At 46.6% G+C, this 14,005-nt stretch overlaps 1 protein-coding gene across 1 annotated transcript in view; it reads right to left on the bottom strand.

The window, feature by feature from the left end:
* The window catches only part of ME3 (malic enzyme 3), a 473,564-nt gene that overhangs the window by 366,935 nt on the left and 92,624 nt on the right, over nt 1-14,005 (bottom strand). The window lies entirely within an intron of this gene.

Genomic DNA, 14,005 nt, shown 5'->3' with positions numbered 1-14,005 from the left:
ATCCCGATGGTCGAGGAGATCACCATCCAGAGACTCCAGGTCAACATCGGATGAACAAGAATATTCAGTTGAATATGCGAATATGGTTGCTGACCCAAACCAACTTAAGAAATATTCCCGACTGGACATCAGCGTCGGTGGACATGCCACCAAATTCGTGATGGACAGTGGAGCGTCACTAAATTACATTCCGGTGACGGAGTACAAAAAAATGAACCCTCCCCCGCGCCTAAGTCCTGCATTTGTTCGGGTCTACACCTGGATGTCCAGGAAGCCACTTCCCTGTCTCGGGAAGTTTTCAACTACGCTGAGACACAACACAATGTCAATTCCCGCTGTGATCCACGTCATAGAAGGGCCGGAGGCTGACTGTCTTCTTAGTCTGCCGACGGCCGAGCGGCTGCGTCTGGTGGAAGTCCTCTATCGCGTCAGCAATGACATTGACATCGTGCACAAGCCAGGCAATTCAGTCAACCTGGCCGGTTACATGTCGCGACACCCCAGGGCATCACACACACCTGGACTGTCTGTCGTAGAGGAAGATGTCCATCACGTGGAGGATCAAGCGCGACCGCCTGCAGCTTCCCTGGAGATCATTCAACATGTCAACCCGAAGGAGTGTCCGCAGTGTCCAGTAGTAGGGCACGGTGACCCTCGAGCCCCAAGTCAGATGACACCGCCGCCGCCTGGAGTGTGGCACGAACTAGCCCTAGACTTTTATGGCCCGATGCAATCAGGCAACTATGTTCTCGTAATAATGGACGAATACTCACGGTTTCCCATTGCCCAGTTGGTGCCGTCCACCAGTGCTGCCGCCACCATTGCAGTTCTAGATGAAGTCTTTGCAGCCTGGGGTGTGCCCAAGGAACTGAGAACAGACAATGGTCCACCGTTCACTGGACGGAAATTCAGCGACTTTGCGAAATCATTGGGTGTCCAGCATCGGCGGATAACACATGTGTGGCCACAAGCCAATGGCACTAATGAAAGGTTTATGGACATACTCAAAGAGACTTTCCAGCAAGCTACCCTTGATAGACGAGATCCACAAATGGCTCTCAATGAAGTGCTTCGAGCATATCGAACAATACCCCATGCCACTACAGGCAAATGTCCAGCGACACTCATGCTAGGGTGCCCCATCTGGACGAGGATACCCACCTGGGAGGATGCCTTAAGACCGGTGTCACCAGGTCGTCTTCACCAAGCAGTAGTAACTGATGCTGATCGCGCTGGCAAGGAGAGCATGAAAGCTTATGCGGACCACAGGAGACGAGCTAGATCTTTCTCGCCTCATAAAGGGGACTGCGTCGTGGTCAAACAAGAACCAAGTAAGGAAACGGACTGTTGGTTCCGGGCAAAGCCCCCCACGGTCACCAGACAAAAGGGCACCGCGCTGACGGCTGAGTCGGAGAACAGGCGCATCACTTGCAATATCCCCCACTTTCAAAGATGCAGTTCCACCATGAAAGAGACACTCACGCCGGGGCCTACAACGTCTGTGACTGAACACGGTGAAGGACATGATCGGATACCTATAGGTCAGGAACGGGACGCTGAGGGCAGCAATGGAACTGTGTCTGAAGGCATGTCCCTTCGGACAAGAAGAGACATTGACGGCTGAGTCGGAGAACAGGCGCATCACTTGCAATATCCCCCACTTTCAAAGATGCAGTTCCACCATGAAAGAGACACTCACGCCGGGGCCTACAACGTCTGTGACTGAACACGGTGAAGGACATGATCGGATACCTATAGGTCAGGAACGGGACGCTGAGGGCAGCAATGGAACTGTGTCTGAAGGCATGTCCCTTCGGACAAGAAGAGACATTCAAAAACCTAGACGGTTGATCGAAGAGATGTGAGCACTGGTCACAAGCTTTATTAACAAAGGGGAGATGTAATATTGTGAGCATTCTAGTGGTTGGTGGGGCGGAGCCTTGGGGTGAGGGGAAGAGGAGGAGCGACGGGAGAAGCGGGCAGTTAGAATGGGGACGGCCATGTAAGAGGTTAGGGATAATAAAGCTCCGTAGTTACCGACCACGGTGTCTGTCGTTATTGGGAGCCTCCAAGACACGACACAGAGTTCCGCTGAGAGCGTGGCTGTGTATGCAGGCATCCATCCTTCCTAGCTTACGCCCCATTTAAAGAGCCGGTTGCATATGCTGTGGTGCAGCAAGATGCTCTGTCCAGCCTGGTCATCTTACATCTGGTACCACCTATGTTCAGAAGATGGGTGTACTGGTAACTTCATGGTGTCACTTGACCGGATTAGGAATTTCCCAAACCCTTATATTAGGATTGCCACCTAATCGGTATTTTACTGGGTACCGCTTGCAATCAAACAGCACGAGCTGGTGTCAGTAATTAATAGATACCAGCAATAATGTAGCCAGTATTTCTGTAACTGCCCTTTGTGCATACAAATCTGCATCATTTCTGTCCATGGTTGGGCTCAGCGTTGGCAGCATGTTAAAAAGTAAATTCAGTGAAGGTGGAGAGCAAACTGTATAAAATTACAAGCTCTTAAATCAGCACAGATTATTATGCACTTCAAAGTGTACACCACTGCTTTCAAGAGCCCGCCCTAAGCGCCCCCTCAGTGAGCAAGACTGCCTGCCATAGGCTGATTTAGAATTGAGGGCATGTTTAGAGAGTGCATGGGAGGAGCTGCAACATGCGAGTGCCATTGAAGGCCTTCGAGGCATCCAGGCCAATCTACAGCAGCATGCCAGCGCCGGACTGGGATAGAAAATAGGTCAGGGTAAAAAATGAAAGTGTTCCCCAGTAGTGAATCAGATACCTAGAAAAGTGGCCCACCTTTGCAATTCAAGGCAGTTTTAAACGTATACAGACACACCCTAGAGGTGTTTTGGAAGGTATGGGAGCAGTGCTTAGTTTGCAAAAAAATAAGTGCCCGGGCCCTCATCTGGAGCCCACTGCAACTTGCACTATCCCTTGCCACTGCAAGCACTGCCAATGATGTACCAACACAACTACAAAGCATCACACTCCTACAAGTGGGACAAATCAGACTATTCCCGGACCGACCACAAAGCTATAAAGATGGTTGGGCGGCAGGTATTAGCCATTGTAATTAAGTGCCGGTGCCAAGCACCGGAAACCGCTGGCTCAAATTAAGCACAGTCAATGGAAGAGTTCAAGCATTTGCGTGTGCTTCAGCCAATTTTTATACTAGACAGCCAAAAAACCATCCCACAAACTAAGCTGTCAAACCAGACTTCTGGCACTGCCAGATTGTCTGTTGGCCAAGTCGAACCTTTGGGTGCGCCATAAATCAGACAGTTTCTTTTGGAGTGTGAAAGGCTCGTCTGCAGCCACCATCACAACCCGAGGTGTATCTGGAGGGGTGCGCGTGCGCCGGCTAGTGAAAGAAGCCGGAAGCAGCGTGAGACTGTTCTAAAGAAAGGTTATGAGTGTGCGATGCAGAGGGTGAGAGAGCGAAAGAACACGTGAGCATGAAACGAAAGGTGAAAAAAACAAGTGAAGAGGAAGAAAGAAAAGGGAAAGACAGAAAAGAAGGAAACACGGACAGCAGATAGGTTGAATGCGAGAGGAAAATAAGAGTAACATCATACATTGGTGGGAATAAGATTGCGTGCGTTTTAGGAGAGCAGCGCAGCCCTGTGGATGAATGGAAAAGAATCGGGATGCTGTTTTGTGGCCGGCAGGTCACCTTCACAAAGGTGGCGCCTACCTTATCATAGTTATCATGGGTAAAACAGCTTGCGTTTCATGTATATGTTCCTTAGTAAAAAGGACGGGTAGATCAAAAGTTGTTCAAATACAGAGGAGGTCGGATAGGCGTGCAAGAAAAATAAAAGATCGCTCTTCTATTCGATGCCAAGAGAGCACGCGAGTGCCTTGTAGAACACGGCTGATCAGCTCCAGATGAGGGCGATTTATTCTGAATTTTGGCGTTTTGTCAACATATGCAATCACACTTCAGAGTACACAAGGAAACATTTGAAACACTGCAAAATGGGCCCGCCCTGGCCGCAGGGAGTGCTCCAAACTCCATGCTTTCGAAATGCTGTCAAAAGTGGGAAGCGCGCGCCGTGCTGTGTGTCTGACACGCATCAGTTATCTATGGAACTGGCATTGACAGATCAAATATTGAAAAATAGTGATAGGAGAGTGCACTGGAAAGCACCGTGCACCCTCATCACAGGGCGGGATAACCCTGGAGTGCAGCAACTTCCCCAAATAAGGTAAAGTATGTTCCAGCTTATAAATCACTACCATTTCTTGCCTTAGCTGACCAGAGGAATGAATGCTTTTCCATGGAGGCTTGAGGCAGCCTTTGAGACGGACTACCTCTATGACCACCGAACGTTTCATAGGAGAAATGATGATACGAGGTTCAGGGCGCCGCCCATCAATCAAACGCAGATTAGCACAAAACAAACTGTCAGAAACTGTCAGAAATTTTAAAAAGCAAAAGAGGGGACAAAAACTTTAAACTGACATAGAAACAAAAGTATATTTTAATCCATGGTGACACATTGAACATGCTCAATTACATCACAAGAGGTTGTTCAGTTGGTGTGTAGTCTCGTCCTAGCATCTTCCGTTTATCACTACAGCGCCAGACAGCCAAAGTCGGAGGGCAGCACTGGACTCTATGAAATAGATGACAATGTACATTTTCTGTTTCTTTACAGAACCACTGTTGGGCCTGGAATGTCGCCTGCACTGAATATAAGCATACATCAGATTGGTCGCACACTGCTACACCTACCAGTCGTGTTCCCCCAATGTAACTTTATATTCAGGCTCCCTTGAGCCGGTGGAGTCGACGGACTAATGGTTACGCACCTGCGCGCTAAGAGAGGTACTAGACCTGATTATGTTTTTAGCAGCTTACACAGCAACCCCACTCTCATTTTCCTACTCCCTGCTGACGAGAGGCAACTACCTCGAAACACATGTTCAGGGATGGCACACGCCACGCATACTTGCACGCACTCTTGAGCATAGGTGTATCCGCCGACGCTGACCTTCAGGGACCATTTTCATTGGGGGAACACGACTGGTAGGTGTAGCAGTGTGCGACCAATCTGATGTAACTTTATATTCAGGCTCCCTTGAGCCGGTGGAGTCGACGGACTCATGGTTACGCACCTGCGCGCTAAGAGAGGTACTAGACCTGATTATGTTTTTAGCAGCTTACACAGCAACCCCACTCTCATTTTCCTACTCCCTGCTGACGAGAGGCAACTACCTCGAAACACGTGTCCAGGGATGGCACACGCCACGCATACTTGCACGCACTCTTGAGCATAGGTGTATCCGCCGACGCTGACCTTCAGGGACCATTTTCATTGGGGGAACACGACTGGTAGGTGTAGCAGTGTGCGACCAATCTGATGTAACTGAATATAAGCATGTTCTTATGCCCGAGTGCATGTGAAACTCGTTTCCTGACTTTATTTTAGTTCTGGCATCACACTAATCAAGGGTGGGAGCAGAGACCTAGGCCTGTCCCTGACAATGCAAGGTCCAGTACCTTTCGTGTGACCTGGACGGGTTTACCACCATTGCGGTCTTAGCGAACATTGGGCTACTCTCCCTGTTCAAAGCTCATCACGTAAAGCAGCAGTGAAAGCGGGTATCCGGTTTAATGATGTGTAGAGTATACAGACCTTTTTATCTGTGTCAGTGACAGAGTGGCCTACTAACCCCTGTAGAGTAAAGTTACACTGTTACATGAGGCCAAAAACCTTGCACTGACATCCTGTGTGTATGCTGAGTGTGTGTGGTGGAGTGTGTGTGTGTGGTGGAGTGAGTGAGTGTGTGCTCGTAACATGAACTTATATGATATGCGAGTGGGTGTGCGTGTGTGTCCTGAAACCAGTGGTATCTATCTTGGGTGCCCCTCGTTTACCATGGCACACAATGAAAGATGAGGACAGCTTTCCCAGACTGTGGAAGTGCATTGCCTGCATCCATGTGGTTGGAGGGAGGGCAGCCAGACACTGAAGTGAAAAGGATGGAACCTGGGCTATCTTTAGAAACTCCATGAAGACATTATTAACAAAGGGTTGCTGATCCGTTCTTCCTCAGCTCTGCCATTTGGTAGATGGTAGGGATGAAAGGTGGGAATACAGTTTCTGTTGTCCAAGGGGAGGACAGTTCTAGGCAAGACCTGCCCTTTAAGTCAATAAATACTACTACTGCTACAAAAAGGCGGATGCCAGCCAGGTGCAAAAACTCAAACTTCACTGAGCCCTTGTTGTGGGCGCTCATGCACTGATGCATCACCAGTGCTACCTGCTGTGAGAAGCATCGCTTTACACAAAGGCTTGAAGTGAGCCACGTCAAACAGTTGTGAAGTTTGAGAGTATGGATCCATCCACACAGTCTGAAAATGTGTATAAATGTGGGATCCAAACCACTCTTTGTTTCAAGTCCATGTTTCTGTTTAATAAACAAGGGAGGGGGCCACAGATAAGTCTAAGTGCTTCTATGACCAAGGCTGGTGCCTATCTGACAGCCAGTCTTCCAGATGTAAGATGACATCACCTAAAGTCACAACTTACTGCTGAGTGGAGCCTGAAGAAACCTGGAACCCTGCCTTCCCTCCTGGCCATTTGCAGGAGGCGAAACTGTCCAGGAAGGAGAGGCCAAGCATGTTCCTTACATAAGGAGCACTCAGAGGAAGCTTACAAACTTAAGAGAGCGATCCAAGAGTGACCAGTCCAAAGACGGCGCCTGTCAGTGTTTGAGAAGTTGAAAGTAATGCTGTACCATGGCCAACCACTCTGAGTCAGTCCAACAGTTTGCCCTGGGCCAAGCGGAATGATGCTATTGCCATGAACATGAGGATTGAAGTACTGTAGGGAGAAGCGCCAAGCTGGCCCGGTGGCTGCAACGGCTCCAACACCAGAAGAGGATTAGGCTGCAAGGCCATAACTACCTCCAGCTGAAGCGCCGTTTCGCAGCCAATCCCAGAGGGCGGCTGCTGCTGAACACTGGCGCCGCTACGGAAGGCTGCCTGTCCCACAGAGAGGACCCTGCCATTATGGCTGACGCAGAATGACAGGTAGCCGTGGGGTTGAACTGCACCCGGGGACGAGAGAGACAGATGGCCACACTCACTTGAGACTGTGTGATACAAAACTCATCCTGAGACTTTGAACTGAGCGGTCTATTCATCTTATGAGAAGAGAGAGCATTCGGCACCCGAGCCTAATCACTGCCTATACCCTAGCCTAGTAGGGATGGGAATAGTGGGGTCCCGACCTCAGCAGGAGGGAGACTGTTACCCGGGAAGTGAGTTAATTGTAGTACTTCATGGATTTTAGTGCAATTTAGGACAACCCTATATAGTGGATCAAATGAAATGGGCAGCATTTGGTTTTGCTGCGAAACAAAAAGTACTTTTTTTCTAAACTATAAGCACTAAGCTGGACATTATCTTACTATGTCTATTTGACTGCTGACTTCTGAGCTCCTGCACCCTACACTACGTCCCTGAAGAACCTAAGATGGCTTTCCCTCACTACCACGAGAGTCAAGTGTGCAAAGAGTCCTACTTACCCAATTTATAGCGCATGTACTTCTCAGGATAAAGAACATTTTAGCTATCGTTGTGAAAATTATCAGGTGAAATTTTGAAATATATCCCCTATTCCAGGTCCTGAAAATGTTGACAAGGCATAGAACCGGCGAGGTGTTCTACCAGCATATTGCGTTTTAATGTAATTTACAAAAATATTGCAGGTGGAATATAGACTAGAGCCATATTCTAAAGATACACATACTTGTAAGTACAGATTTAGGATCCTTAGCTCACATCATATACACGTATATCATCACAATATAGTTGAAGTTGATATTCCGGATAGAAAATCTTTGTAGGATGATATTTTTGTTGCCGATATTCTGATACACAATCTGTGTTGCTTGCCATGACATAAAAGACAGTGGATGAGCACATCACAAAATCACTTTTTAAATGTTGCAAAGTTCAATTGTATAATTTACATTTTCCAGTAAAACTTGATGGTTGGGAAGTAACTTAGTTTGTTTTCGGATTACACCACAAAATAGTTTCAAGTTGTCGGATTACTTAAAACACGTTTTTGGCCTCGAGGACGTGTCTTGTGCTCTTGTGTGGCGGGAGAAGCTGCCGAGCCAGCATATCCAAATCAGAACAACAAACAAACTTATCCGGGTGGGAGGGTGTCAAATGCATTTTTAAAAATCCATAGAGAATGATACAACTACGAGAACAGACAATTAGCCGGCTGTGGTCTCACGTTTGCACATGGGAGCCTGGGGTGCATTAACTCAAATGGAGTCCTGATTTTGTGGCGCTGCTCTTAACATGGAACAGATGGGGCAGGATGCTCGCTGGAATGCATCTTATGAAAAGAATGTATTCCGACCAAACCCAGAAATTGGGTTGGACCAAAGGCCTAAAGAATGACTCGAGGGGTAGGCTTAATCGTGCACTCTTTCAATGACTAAACAACACACATACTTGGAAAAAGAAAAAGGAAAAAAAACGACATTGAATATAGAATGGCTTCAAACTATGCCTCTTTGATAGTGAATGTGGGAAAGGTTCTTTTCAGAAAATGCATTGCTGGAATGACCTTCCCCATGGTTGGTAATTACATATTTTGGTTACATTTATGTTAAACTTATCTGCAGAAATCTGTGACCAGAATTACCAGTAGCAGCCCGTCCCCTGCCAAAGTGGTGGAGCATGCTGGAGGAGGGGAGTGGTTCTGGGGGGACAAAAAAAAAAATCAAAACAATAAAAAAATAAAAAATATAACTTACCTTGAATGCCGCTGCCCGCCACATCGCGCTCTTCCTTCTTCATTCTGGGCACAGGCCCCCAGACTGCACTGCGACCAAGAATGGCCTGAGCGATGGTAACTTGCGCTCCCAGGCGGACTGGGATCACGTGCCTGTTATCTATAGCCCCAGCAACGCAGCTGGGGCTGGAGAGAGCTTCACTGCGCACAACAGTTTGGCCGGCCGGAGACAAACCGTCATGTGCAGTGAAGGGAGTGCGCTACCACACCAGCAGTGCCAACCCCTTGGACCCACTCCAACAAGACTCGCCAGAGTCCTGGGGGCGGGTCCAGGGGGTTCAAATAAAATGAAAATAAAATAGGTTTAAAACCCATTTTATTTGATGGCGGTGGCAGGGGGGCAGCGCTCCTCCACCCTAACAGAGGACCCACAGCTGAGAATTACCCTGATCCAGGTTAATAATCAGGGGGCAGTTCTGACATGGTCGGGTTTTAGATCCAGGTTATTAACTGTAACTGGAATACATCTTTAACAATTAAGAGGAAAGTGGGGAAAGTGAGCGTGTCCCAGAGTAGTTTCCGGTGGCTGCTGCTATGGAATGGTGGTGGTGAGCGAGGTGCGTGTTAAAACAATAAAAAAAAAAAATCACTTACCTGTGAACAGCCGCCGCCTCTCCTCTGTCCTCTTCTCTTCTCGACTCCCTGCAGCACGGAAGCACACAGGCTCCCAGACTCCACTAAGCCAATCGCGATGTTGCTGTCACCAGTATGACAGTAGCATCGTGACTGGTCTGAGTGGCCTGTCTGGCAACTCAGGCAGTGCTTGGGAGCCTGGGACAGTTCTCCACCGGCTGTGCAACACAGCCAAGTGGAGAAATGCAAAGTGCGCGTGTCTGTTTGGCCGGCCCAAGACGGCCAACCAAACTGTCAAGTGCACTTATTGTGCACCAATCACTCCTCCTCCCTGTGGCCTCAGGCCCACCCACCCTAACCTGGCCCTTTAGCCCGTATTAAAAATAAAATGCTAACATTGTGTTATTTCAATTTTCCTTTTTTACAATGCTCAGAGAGCAGTGGGGTGACGCTCCTCTGCATTAGCGGAGGAGCTGCCGCTGGTAGTTTCCAAATAATAGACAGTAAAGCTCATAAGACGCCATTATTTGTATTTACACACGTTTTACAGGTTCTTTCCAGTCCCGAAAAGAGCAGGAGTAAAAAAAATTGCAGGATGTGAAAAAAAATTAAGTACCCCTGACTACCCCCATAATTTATGGAGGTGCTTGGGAAGGGACTTCTCAGCAGGAAGACATTTTTCCTGCGGCAAAAAAAATCTATGTTGAAAGGGCTTTTGGGCTTTTCTGATTCGTGTACTCCGCACATGTATGCATACTGGACATGGAATAAGCATGGAAATTATATATGTATAGATTTCAAGGAATGCACCCTCACCGTATTTTGTTAATACAGACAAATAAGAAAATCTGCATAAATGGTGGGTTAGTTGTGAATGCATAATTATTTTCAGTTTAAGAGGCGCCCAGCATAAAGCACAAAAGACCGCTATGAAGCCGACTAAAACTTCAGAAGGCCTTCACAGAACATGCCTAAAGTTTCTAAACCAGATTTTATTCTACAAAGGCACTTTAAGATAATCATTTGGTTTGTGTCCCTGCCCAGCTTGACTCATCTTAACCAGAATTTGTTTAAATGTAGGTAGAACAGAAGGGAAAACAAGCTTTGGCAACGCCAATAAGCCTTGCTTGCATTTTGAATCCCAGCTATTTTCGTTTTAAAGAAAAGAAGCTGCAGTGAAAAAAAACAAAAAACAAAAAAACAATTGCGCTCTGCATACCATGGATCTATGAGATAAAGTCTTTAATGTGTCATGATGCAACTTACTTTTGAGATGTAAAATAGTCCCTCTTGTACTACAGTACTAGAACTCCTCCATAAAAGATGGAATGATACACCAAACAACCAACAGCAAGAGGTCATCCCCACTGCTGATAGCAAGTTGGATGCAGGGAACACTTATCCGGTAACATTTAGACTAGTATCATCAATGAGACCTTTGTCTCATCTAAAAAAATCATTTTTCAGCATCCAAAGACTTGGTTTGCATTTCCTAAATCATTCCAATTTCTTACTGATCGGTTCCTTTTGTCCTACTGGAACATGAAATCTAGGCACTAAAGTTTATTTGAGGAAATTTGTTTTAAGTCTTCTCTTCATGTCGGCTTCTAGCCTCGAACGTTCCCTTTTTAAGAAAAGCAAGGCAAAAGTATTCATTCATCGAGTCCCGCTTCAGCTCCCAATCTAGTTTTCATGGGCATCAAATACCTATTTGCATCACATGGAAATGTGCTGCCCATCCGTTGCCTTTTTTGCACAGGTAAGACCTCGACGACTTCTCTACATGGGAATGGACCTTGCGGCCACCATCTCTTACATCCTTCTTTGTCTGTTCGTCTGTCCTCCCCCTTCCATTCTACTCCCTTTTCCAGCCAACTTCATTTCCTGCACAGTTGTCCGCACTGCTAAGCTGAATCCAGTTACTCCTCCTATGCCCATATGCAATCACATTCCCTGCCTGCCTTCCATCAATTCTCCCCTTTCTGCCTGCTTACCTTTTCTCCCTCTACCCAACAACTGCCAGTCTTCATATCCTTCCTCCCAATATCTCCCACATACATGTCCCTTCTCCCTCCACTTCTTGCCTCCAAAGTCTCCTCTTTATGATGTTTTCGGATCTGGTCTCCAAGGTTCCTTCTCCCACTTCCTCCTAGCCTGTCTCCCTTTTCTTTCACACTCCTCTTACACTCTCTTCTACATTTCCCTTCACCACTTAGGATTTCAGTGGCTCCTCCAAACTCACCCTTAGGCAGCTACATAATAGCCCCCACACCAACCGCCCATTGAATGGATAAATATGGTGCATCCTGAGGCGCTAGAACTTCAGGTCAATCAGTTGAGTAAGAGCGGAGAGACAAAGTTCACAGAGATCTCAGCACAAGTGGCATAATTAATGCAAATCCATTTCCAATTAGAACATGTTCTTTTTTTAGCATGCTTAGCTTTACAATTTCAAAAGTATACAAATAAGAAGATGTTATATCTATCAATCCTCCATTGCACAACGTGTCTAATAAAAATGACATGATTTAAAATAATAATAATAAGTGGGGATTCCACTGGCTCCGGACTATCTTACACCAGGGAATGTTGTCATAAGATGTTCTACTCCGCTTTGTTGAAGGCCCTCGATCCAGGACCATCGCACCCATGAGCTGCAGAGCAAGGCCTGGCCAGACCCATCGGACCTAGGATTTGTAAATGGTTATCCCAAATTATATTAAGTGCGATACCCAATGCTGTCAGTTACTCTACTATGACTGCCACTTATCACAAATTATTTTTAGGTGGATTGGTGTTGTTTCGTACGTTGTCTTGGCAACATGTGTTCAACAAATCTTTCTGGGAGTGACTCAAAGAGTGCTTGAAACTTTCTAAGAGGAAACTCTTTCCATAGGCTCGCAGTGTCTGCAGTGCAGCTGCTTCCGTCATGTCATTGATTCAAATCTTTCCAAATGTAAGGTAGTGTTCTGCCAAAATAAAAATGAATTATTTCATATTATTTCCTACCGCCTTAGTATTAGTATTTCTAGAGTCTAGAGTCTAGAATGCCAAATTCACATTACTTTTATGTAACCCCGGGCGGAGACCTCCGTTCCTCCCGCGGAGTGTGCGGGAATTTGCCTTCTCCCTGTTCCACGGAAAAGGGCAGTTCTCACAAGGATTAGCGAGACGGCGAAGAAGAGGAGGGCAGCCCGGGGACGCTGCGTGCCAGGTAAGTGGTTTTTAAATTATTTTTTAATAATATTTAATTTCAGTTTATAATGGGGGGGTGTAGGCGGGTGGCGTAGCGGAATTTGTTTTCAACTCCGTGGACCTCCGCGTAGCCCCGCTATGCACACTACGCCCGGGGTTACTTTTATGCCTTTTAGGTAAAATCAATATTTAGCGAGTGGCCTCCAAATTGCGGACATTTAGGCTTTTTGAAACAAAGAATCAGTGTTCAGAGTTATCCGCAACTGCAAGATTGTCAAAACAGCCCACACGGAAGGGGAACCAGCTGGAAATAGAGTTTAACTGAACAAACCTAGTTCAAAACCAGACCCTAGACTTGTAATTCAAAAATCACATTTTTGAAAAATAATTTCTTTATTTACTCCGTGAACTCAACAAAGATGGTGATAATAATATTAGGAGTAAGCGTAATATCTGCCCGGAGTGCTTGCAAACCATTTTTTGCCTTCCCGTAGCACGGGAGATAGTGGGTGTTACTATGGTCCAACTTCAACTTCCTATTTTTTTCACTCCAGAAGGGTTATGGCTCCTGTCAGCAAGCCAGATTTCCAAATTTTGAGTGAAATGCACATGCAGAAAACAGCAGTAAGAGCTGGACACAGTCAGTTATCGGACCGACAAGTTAGAGGCGAAACAAAGGAAAAGAATTGCCTGTTCCTAGGAAATGGAACAGGAATGCAGGAAGACGGTGGTCCATACGCTCATCACCTCTCAGTTGGACTACGCCAACAGCCTCTTCATTGGTCTCCCTGACTATCTTTTGAGGAGACTTCAAAGGATCCAAAATGCTGCTGCGAGACTTATTAGAAATGTGCCCTTACGGTATCACATTACCCCCCATCTGCAAAGCCTACATTGGCTGCCGGTTAAAAAAAAGAGTGATGTTTAAGGCTCTAGTCCTTGCCCACAAAGCACTCAGAGAGGTTGGTCCTCTCTATCTGAGACGTAGGCTCCAAAAATATCAGAATGCTAGAACTCTTCGTTCCAGCAACCTGAATCTCCTAGCCATTCCACGCTTTAGGAAAGTAAGGTTAGGGGGGGGGGGGAAGAGCCTTTGCGGTAAAAACAGCCACGCTCTGGAATCTGATGCCTAACCCCCTGCGTCGGATAAAGGAGGAACTTCCTTTTAGAAAGGCCTTGAAAACTTGGTTGTTTGGCCTTTCTGCTACACTCTAACTCCCTGTTTCTCTCTCCTGGTCTATCACCCTCCCTGGATGGATGCCAGCGCCGGGACACCTCGGTTGGAGGTAGCTGTCGCGATCTACAAAAGCTAATAATAATAATAATAATAATAATAATAATAATAATAATAAATGTGATACACAGAGCTGACAAGATAGAGTTGC

Source organism: Triturus cristatus, chromosome 8 (assembly GCF_964204655.1).
Source record: "Triturus cristatus chromosome 8, aTriCri1.1, whole genome shotgun sequence".
Taxonomy (NCBI): domain Eukaryota; kingdom Metazoa; phylum Chordata; class Amphibia; order Caudata; family Salamandridae; genus Triturus; species Triturus cristatus.
Note: the sequence above shows the minus strand (reverse complement) of the source record. Positions and strands in the feature narration are given on the sequence as shown.